Below are 10,252 nucleotides of genomic sequence, written 5' to 3'. Positions count from 1 at the left end.
CCCATTGTAGTATGGAAATATTGTGATCCAAGGAGCTTCGGTAGTAAACCCAATGCAAACCCAATGCACCTTACAATGGAGAGGTGAAGCGTTTGCATTCCTTGCTCTGTCTGAAAGCTGTCAAATTTTGCCTCACTCCCTCCCTTGTAACATTTTTCCACATATGTAATGTGGTCTGGAAAAAATGAGATGCTTTTGATGGTGTATAATTTTCACACACCGAAGGAGCCTGATCCAATCCTCATACCTTCTACCAAGGCTTTGTGAGGTATGCCGACAAGATGAGCGCGCTTTGCATTCAAATCAGTGTGCATGATTGTGTCGGTGCCGCTGGCATCGGATCGACCTCCAAAAGCTGCTTGCGCATCTTGGACCATCTTCAATCTCTTGGGTAAGGCTGCTTGGTCCTGCGCTTTCACACCCTTCATCTTTACCTTCTGTGCTTCCCACAATTTATCCCAGAGCTCTAATTTTGACATGTCGCATGCAGGTGGGATATCTTCCTTTAAGTCTCTGTAACATACTTTCATATTGCCCAACATTGTCATAACCTTGTGGTGGGGATCAAATTCTGGTATCCCTGTTGGAAGCAACAACTCTTATTGCCCTTCAAGTCGAAACCTGCAGTTTGTGTTCTCCCATATAGCGCTAGTGATGTCTTTGATGTAGACACCGCTTTCACTAATCTGTTGTATGCGATCAGCTGCACATGATGAGATTGCCAAAATACATTCTTTACGAATGGCACGCATAATACATTTCTTTTGATCTGGCGTCATATTTGCATTGGACAATAAAAAACAGCATATCAAATACAAATTCATGGTTGCAAATGACACTAACACTCTCACACTATCTCAGGTAAACTCTTGACCACCACTTGAAGACTTTAACAAATGTGCAAGAAAATATTGATAAAAATTGAAAATAATCATCACTTAAAATTGCAATTTGTTACACGTGTAAAATGTAGTTCAAACAAGTGGTTTATAAGAACTTAATTCAGATCAAACAATACATGTTAACATTCTGGCACATTTCAGCATATATTGAGACCAATTACAAGATCCACTCGAATAACAAAATCTTGGAACTTCAAGTAAACATGGTTTTTAGACCAGTCATGCACCATTTGCTTCCCTCATGAAAGGACGTCCTAAAATCATCTCGATGCCATACTGTGCTTGGAGAAATCCATAACAATGAAGGTACTTCTTATTTTATGTCCAAAGACCTTGATCTTGAGATCTTCTAGCATCCCAATAGGTTTAACAATAGACCCATTGGCCATCTTCACTACTATGGTTGTGGTTGCAAGGTGAGGTCTTCCCATAGTTTCCCAGCAATTTTTAGTCACAATGCTAACCCCAGCGCCACCATCAAGGATTCCATTCACAGTTAATCCCTTAGTAGTGATTGGTATGGCTGCATTTGGATTCATCACCCTCAAAATATTGTCCCAACTTGTTAACAAGTATTTCTACCACGAGGTTCTCATCTAGGTTGGGTTGTGGATCTGAGTGTTCCTCCTCTATTGGCATCTCCCCAGCTCCATCCATCTGTCCAAATTGTGGTAGCCCAAACTTCAATTCTCCATTGAGGAAGGCTCGAAGAGCTGAGACTAGCTCATGGTATTTATATAGTTTGGACATGATGGTGGTTCTAACTTCTAAAGACTTGAAATCCATCAATTTGGCAATGTCTATGGACTTGGTGAGGTTGTTGTTGCATAGGGAACACTATGTGTGTAATCTGGATCTGCCTAGGTGTTGGTTCTAGAAAGGGATTTCATTAACGTAATCACGATCAGGTGATTACGTTAATAACTCTAGTATTTATACAAAAAAATCACGTGATCATGTTAATTGTTAACATGACTTTGATTTTGACCTGCAAAAACCTATAGAGCCGGTTAGCCCTTCGGATTTTCCATTTTTCCCTTGGAGGCCCGCCAGGCTTTTTCATTTTCTCGGCGGGCCCGCTGTTTTTATGGAATAGCCGCGCAAGTCCGCCGAGAAAATGAAAAAGTCCGGCGGGAGTAATTATATATAGTAAATAGTGTGCTAACCGTGATCTTTTAGCTAGCCAAATCCTTGGGGAGTGTATCCGAGTGCCGGGTGTAGTCATCTCCTTACGAATTGACCTAAGGTTACAGAGTCACATGTCCTTTTTTTGGGCCGAACGTGATTCTTAATTCGATAACCACTTCTAAAAAATTTTAATTCGTTTACCGACATAAAGGTACAAAACCAAAACAACTGAAAACTTGGAGAATCATGCTGGTTGCGAAGAAGCCATTGGTCCAATTGAGGGCTATTATTTTACATAACGAGTCGATAGTCAAGGGCCGGATGTCCTATACTAGTGTACTGGGCATATAAAGATCCTTGAAGTCTTGCATTTGAGTTGATTTACACTTATCACTCCACAATATAAGAGCTATAGTCCTTGATTGGATTAAAAATAGCTTTTATATATTGAATTGGTTGCATGGGTGGGCTACAATCCTTCAATGGGTACAAGTAGTCCTCAATTGAGTGATTATATTGAAGATTTATTTGTGTTAGTTCATGCATTGGTTTATACAGAGAGTGCATTATGTATTACGATAGATTATTAGTTCATGAAATGACCAATCATATATTTTATTGCTTTCATTTGTTTTTTTGTAGCAAATGAAATTAGATGTGTCTTATTGTTTGCAAATCAAAGTGGACATATAGATAATCATTATAATAATAATTGCATAGAGAGATTCATAGCATTGTTATATGCCATGCATAGACTACATTGTAATGTGTATGGTTGCTCATATAGGTGATCGATATGTGGATTGACTAGCGTGCATTGAAAATCTCATATTGTGCATCATGGTTACTTTCATATTGAATGGTTTTTAAATTATAATATATATTGAAAATAAGAAAAATGTTTCAAAAACTGAACATCTTGTTCTTTTGTCTTCAGTTTTAATTTAAAAGCAATGGAGCAAAATGTGCGCACAAGTGGTACGAAGAAGCCAAAGAATAAAAAAGCTCCTGGCAAAGAGTGGGATTATGCTCACAATATATGTGGCCGATATATGGAGTGGCAATGTAGATTTTGTCACACAACAAAATCAGGCGGTGCACCACGTATTAGGGATCATTTTCTGGTTAGTGCTAAAAACAGTTGTAAGAAATGTGAACATCCTCAGGCACCTGCAGTTGCAAAGCATTTGAGAGAAGAGCTCGCCAAAAAGGGTGGCAAGAGACAACAAATATATAGCTGTGTGGCTTTGAGTCAAGAGTTCCCAGAGCCAAATATTAACTTTGTAGATCCTGTAGTGACGCCAACTAACCTTAGAGAACAACAAGCGCAAGGAGAGGAAATTCCAGGCAGTGTTCCTTTTAAACGTCACAATGAAGGTGGACTTTGTGAAATGCATCAAAAATCATTACATCAAAGCTTTCGAGTGCAGTCTCTAGAAGAAGCACAAATTGCACTCACCAAAGCAATATTCTTTACTGGAAGTGCTTTGGTCATGGTAGACAGCAATCATTGGAAGGCTGCTTGGAAGAAAATCGGTGAGTTAGGTCCAGGATTTTCAGCTCCTTCTTGTCACACGATAAGAAATGTTTTCTTGGACAAATGTTACATTGAAGTCAAAGAGCGTGTTGGCAAAATAATACTTGGGAATATTTCGCTTTTAGGATGTACGATTGTGAGTGATGGCTGGTCAAATGTTCAGAGAAGATCGATGATCAATGTAATGCTGGTTTATCCAAGGGGAGAAATGTTTATAAAGGCGAGTGATAGTTTCGGTTCAATTAAAAGTGGAAAATACATTTCTGAGGTCTTAATTAATGTAAATAAAGGAATTTGTGCTGAACATGTCGTTCAAGTAGTCATGGACAACGCAAAGAATTGTAAAAACGCCAGTAAATTATTAAAGAAGTGCTTTTCACACATTTTCGCCAATGGTTGTAATACGCACAACTTGAACTTGGTGCTGAAAGATTGGTACACTAGCGAAGAAACCACATGGTTCCCCCAAATAATTGATACAACACATCAGGTTGTGAAATTTATCTTGAAACGACAAAGAGTGCTCAATTTGTATAGGATGCGCATGTCAGTGATGTTGAAACTTCCTGCTAAAACTCGGTTCTGCACACACTTTTATACCTTGGAATCATTCCTCCGTAAAAAATGCGTTGTGATTGACACATTCAATTGCGCGACCTTTGATGAATGGCAGCTTGAGCAAAAAGAAAAAGTGAAAGATGAAATTACATGTCTATGTGGCAATGTAAACAAGGTTGCTTGGTGGAGGAGTGTAATGGATGCATACCATGTAATGATGCCCGTTATGTTCGCGATCCGCAATCTTGATCAAGGGTGCCAAACTTGGGTAAAGTGTGGATGACATGGTGGTCAGTCCAACAGAGTCTTGAAAATTCTGAAGAGCTGAAAGAGTCTGTAGTAGAGAAGGAGTGGCGATTACCATTCTCTGGCAAAGAGCGCAAAATTTTGGCTAAGTATTTTCATGCAAGGTGGAAGAGCGCTCATAGTCCACTTCATAGCGTTTCTTACATGCTCGATCCAGAGTATTGGAATTTAAATTTGATGTCCAATACATAGGTGGTAGGCGATTTCTATCACGTGGTCAACACGTTCTACTCCAATGTTCAGAACCAAATTGATTGCATCAAAGAAATGAGTGCATTTAGATTAAAGAAGGTCCTTTTGTGAATGATTTTGTACAGGTAATGGTAAAAGAGCAGGTTAGGTAATGGTAAAACAGCAACCTGCATGGAACTGGTGGATGATGAATGGTGGAGAGTGTTACTCTACCTTACGTCTCCTTGCAATGAAAGTACTTGCACAATGTGCAACAAACTCAAGTTCAGAGATAAACTAGAGTATGTACAAGTATGTTCACAACACTATTCGCACCAGACTATTAGCAGACAGAGCAGAAAAATTAGTGTATATGTTTTGCAACGAAAAGATATTGAATCACATTGAAAGTGCTGGCTACGAGGAGGAAATGCCAACATGGTTGTATGATTGTCAAAACGAAGATGAAGAAGAGTTCAATGTTGGTGTATCTCAATGCACTGTAGATGAAATAGAAGAGAATTTGATAAGAGATGTGGAGGTTGAGTTACAAGGAGAACCACAGCACTCAGACTTTGAACCGGATAACAACTCAACTGATTCAATATACCTTGAGAGTAGAACAAGTAAATGTCAAAAACCATTGTAAAAGACCTTGTATTCAAATGTGTTTTGAGTAATTACAATGCTTCATATTCGCGATAGTACATAGTTTGTTGATCTCAATTGTGTTGCCCTGAAGCAGCATCTTGCTAATCAAACAGATTTCTAATTGTGCTAGGGGTATCTGGGTGTGCTTGCTTGAATTTATATTTGTTTTCCATGCCAAACATAATATATATTCCTTGTGGAATATCTCCTGAACAGATTGCACATCAACTACTATTTTGCATCAAACAAATAAGACAAAATAAATGATGATAATGACCACATGTCAATGTATAATATCCACTCCATCCATCAAAATTTTTGTAGCAAACTGGACATTAGGAAGATGAGGATGCATCTGAAGTAGACGACGGGACCAACTCCGGATGCATGACAAGGTGACTGATGTGTGTCCCTTGTACAGGTTTTGGATTCACTCGTTGTGTCAGATTTTGAACATCCTAACTTAAGCGGTGAATGCTTTTCTCCATCCAGACTTGTGAGGATTGGGATGTCTGGTGGCTATAGAAAGCTGTGTTATTTTTGCATCTTTCTCTACCAACTGTGTCGTGTAAATATCCTTCTCTATTTTTAACTGTAGGTCGGTGTCTTCAACTATCAATGCCAGCTCATCTCGGGTGAAAGTGACACAACTCTCCCTTAAATCATGAGTGGCAACAATTGTCTCCTTTGACAAGAAGTCTACTAGTCGTTGTTGCACAAAGTGAACATATAACATTTTTGCAAAATCTGACGCACAATTTGAATTGTGCAGGGGATGGCCATAAACTGCCAAATAAATCCTCTCAGTGTTATCTTTGATCGTATCATGGTTGCACTTCGAAATCTTCCACCTTCCTTTCTTGATCTCTGCGTCCTCACATGGCCATATTGTCTTGATCATGTCCTTTGTCACTCCTTTGTTGATCTTTTTTCATCGTATATGGTTTGGATTTTCCCACTTTGAGAGTCGACGAGTAGTACGCGTCGCTTGTTGTGCCGACATGCCGTGTGCCGGAGACTTCATGCACTGAAATGCATTAACAGCCGCTTGTTATTGATCATCAGGTAGTGATTGGGTGCCAATATCTTGTTCTTCATTGGCCATTTTCTCTTAGATCTGCAGTCAATAGATAGACAAATGTTCAATATCATTGGCAAATATATATTCTCACTCATTGGGACACCACGCGAAATCCACTAAATCAAACCACAACAAATGCGACTAATTGAACCACAAGATAAATTTGAAATACTGACAATTAAATGACAAATTTGAAATGACTAAAGATAATTGACTCAATTAGGTGAACCACTTCAAATCAGATAATACACTTCAATAAAAAAAAGAATACCCTCGACAAGACATATATATATCATAGAAATGTTTAAATCGGATAAAATGATGGTGCAAGTTCAATAAGTGGGCGTTGAACACGGTTAGGGTCTGTTTTTAAATGTTCTTTGAAAAATATCAACACGTTAGAAGCATTTCTTCTTTGGTCCTGCTCTTTTAACTTCATCCAACAATCTTCTTTAATTTGAATAGCCCTCACAACATCTTCGTCCGGGTGGTGAAAAACTTCTTCTGGAGAATAAACTTTTTTGGCTGCACTCCAAAAATTTGCCAGTATGTCAAATAGGTAGCCCAATGCATAAATGTCACTCACTTTTGTGTATGCATCTGTGCACTGTGGATCGTATAGTTCGGGAGCAATCCACGGTCGCTTAGCCATCTCGGCATTCCCTCTCTCTGTGCATTCAAAACTACTTCGCCCGATTGTGCGCTTGGATGAAAATAATTATTTGTTGCGCGCTTAGCTGGTGTTCTCAGCATCATACGCCAATCAATGATGCTGACGCGATGTTTATTGGTGCGAGTAAAGTCCAACATTACGTTGAACGGGTGCAGGTCACTGTGCACTATACCGACCGAGAGGGCAGCTGCAACGCCATTGATTAAGGCATGACAAATGGCAGGCATGTGCTCGATCACTGCTTTGATCCGCACACTGTCTATCTCGCTTGCAGGAGATTTGCTACAGGCAATGACCTCCAGCCGTGTTGTAGCATGTGCATGTGCCATCTGAACAATCTATGAACGAATGGTAGCGACACATCATGTCGCCCACGGTACCCCCATTGTAGTATGGGAATATCGTGATCCAAGGAGCTTCTGTAGTAAACCCAATGCACCTTACAATGGAGGGGTGAAGTGTTTGCATTTCTTGCTCTGTCTGAAAGCTGTCAAGTTTCGCCTCACTCCCTCCCTTGTAACATTTTCCCACATATGTAATGTGGTCTGAAAAAAATGAGATGCCTTTGATGGTGTACAATGTGCACACACCGAAGGAGCCTGCTCCAATCCTCATACCTTCTACCAAGGCTTCGTGAGGGATGCCGGCAAGATGAGTGCACTTTGCATTCAAAGCAGTGTGCATGATTGTGTCGGTGCCACTGACATCGGATCGACCTCCCAAAGCTGCTTGCGCATCTTGGGCCATCTTCAATCTCTTGGGTAAAGCTGCTTGGTCCTGCGCTTTCACACGCTTCATCTTTACCTTCTGTTCTTCCCACAATTTATCCCAGAGCTCTAATTTTAACATGTCACAGGCAGGTGGGATATTTTCCTTTAAGTCTCCGCAACATACTTTCATATTGCCCAACATTGTCTTGACCTTGTGGTGGGGGTCAAATTCTTGTATCCCTGCTAGAAGCAACAACTCGTATTGGCCTTCAAGTCGCAACCTGCGCTCTGTGTTCTTTCATATAGCGCTAGTGATGTCTTTGATAAAGACATCGCTTTCATTAATCTGCTGTATACGACCAGCTGCACATGATGAGAAATGTGTTCACACATTTTTTTGCATAGAATTTATGTAAATGTAGCAATCAAAAATCGATGATAATCGATGCTCTTTAAAAAGATACAAAAGAATATTTAACATGCAAATTGTGTGCATTTAGATTTTTTTACAGAGAATTTATGTAATTGAAGCATTAAAAATAGCGATAATACTTGAGAGTCCTTTAAAAAGATTAAAAAACAATATTAAACATGCAATTTGTGTGCAAATACTTTTTTACATATAATTTATATAAATGGAACATTTAAAATAGCGATGATTGATGAATAAAGTATTCTTTTGAATATGATTAGCTAGTATATACTTTCAATGGACAGCTAAAAACAACAAAATCAAACAATTCATACCCTTTGTATATGAAATACTCTTCACAGTCGCGTTATCGACCAAGTATTTCGTATACTTAATACTTAAAAAATTAATTGCACATGCACATACAGATTATATGACGTTCGTACGGCCGGGTTAACGACCTAACGCCACATTTATGCAAAAATAGATGCTTCTAACAAACAACACTCTATTAGCCGCGTTATCGATCGAGTGCCGCCTGAATCTAAGGAAAAACAATGGCCTGCATACGAACATCATATAGCCGCGTTACCGACCGATGCCCATATGTTTTTTGGAAAAGGGGAAGGAAAGTTGACTTACCATAAGGATACTAGATTCGCCGCGTTACCGACGTAGTACCCAAACAGTAAGACAATACTTATCACAAGGACACCATCTTCCCCGCGTCACCGAGGTGATGCCCCCGTGATAAGCAATGTTCCATAGAACAGCTTACACACACACACTCCCATTGTGTGGTAAGGTACCTTATTACTGCCATGTACTACGACAAAAGGCACGCTACCACACAACGCATACACACATACAACACATACCCGGATCGTGTGGTCAGATACTCTGTTGTTGCTGCACACTGTGATGCAGAGCACGCTCCCACACGACCCCCTCAATGCCTCTCTCCTCTCTCCTCTTGACGTACCTGCAAAGGTGGTCGACAAGCGCTCTCTCTCTCTCTCTCTCTCTCTCTCTCTCTCTCTCTCTCTCTCTCTCTCTCTCTCTCTCTCTCTCTCTCTCTCTCTCTCTCTCTCTCTCTCTCTCTCTCTCTCTCTCTCTCTGTGACGATGAAAGCAAGACGAAGTAACACCCAGCGGGCCCGATCGGGCCCGCGTATATATAATTTTGCGAGCCCACCGAGCTTTTCAGTATTCTCGGCGAGCCCGCAGGGAAAATAATAAACCTCGGCTGGCCCGCCGGGAATACTGAAAAGCCCGGTGGGAATTTAGTGGGTTTGCAGGTTACCATTAACCGGGTTCTATGTGATTACATTTAGTGTAATCATGTAAATGTGTCAATAAGAACTTGTGATCACATAAAATTTGACGTAATTATGTAAATATTAATTCCGTGGTTCTAGATCCCTTTGGGTATCTTCTACCAAACTCCTTAATCTCTTGACTCGCTCGAGCTTCTCTGTAGGGTTTGGATAAGTTCCTGTCTTCTTCTTGGATCTCGCCATTGTGGCTCATGAAGATCTTCCTTGTTGGTTTTTATCTTAGTGGTCGTTTTGGTCTCCATGGTTTCTCTTGAATCAGAATCCTCTTCACCTTTGTTCATATGTATGGGGTCGTCACCAATCCCTTCGTTGCTTTTTGCGATCTCTTCCTTCGTGTTTTCTTCTTTTTCTGAGATTGGGCAATTGATGCCGTGTCTCTTTCCTCAAGATTATAATTTTGTTTTTGGAGCATCGATTGTGTGAGTACGTTTATTGGTACCACAGGTGTACTGTGTGATCACTCCTCCGTAACCTCAATCAAGTTTAATGGCCTGATCTTTGGTGCATTTGGATTATTTGGACATTGGGCAATCAAATGCTCAATGCCACATCATTACACATGAGTATCGGCATTGTAGACGTGCTCGCTTGATTGGTTGCATTAGTGTGGCGTACTTGTGTAGCCTAAAAGGACACTCGGCCACACGATGTGGACCTCCACACTCATAGCATTGAAGAGGTGGTCTCTTAGCAGTGTATTTGATATTTTGGCCTCTTGCATCAAGAGCAGCTACTTGATAGGCAGGTTTGACTTGTCCCTAATAGTCCTCCATGTAGTATTGTGGAC

Source organism: Adiantum capillus-veneris, chromosome 13 (genome assembly GCF_014529385.1).
Source record: "Adiantum capillus-veneris isolate H3 chromosome 13, ASM1452938v2, whole genome shotgun sequence".
Lineage (NCBI taxonomy): Eukaryota > Viridiplantae > Streptophyta > Polypodiopsida > Polypodiales > Pteridaceae > Adiantum > Adiantum capillus-veneris.
Note: the sequence above shows the minus strand (reverse complement) of the source record.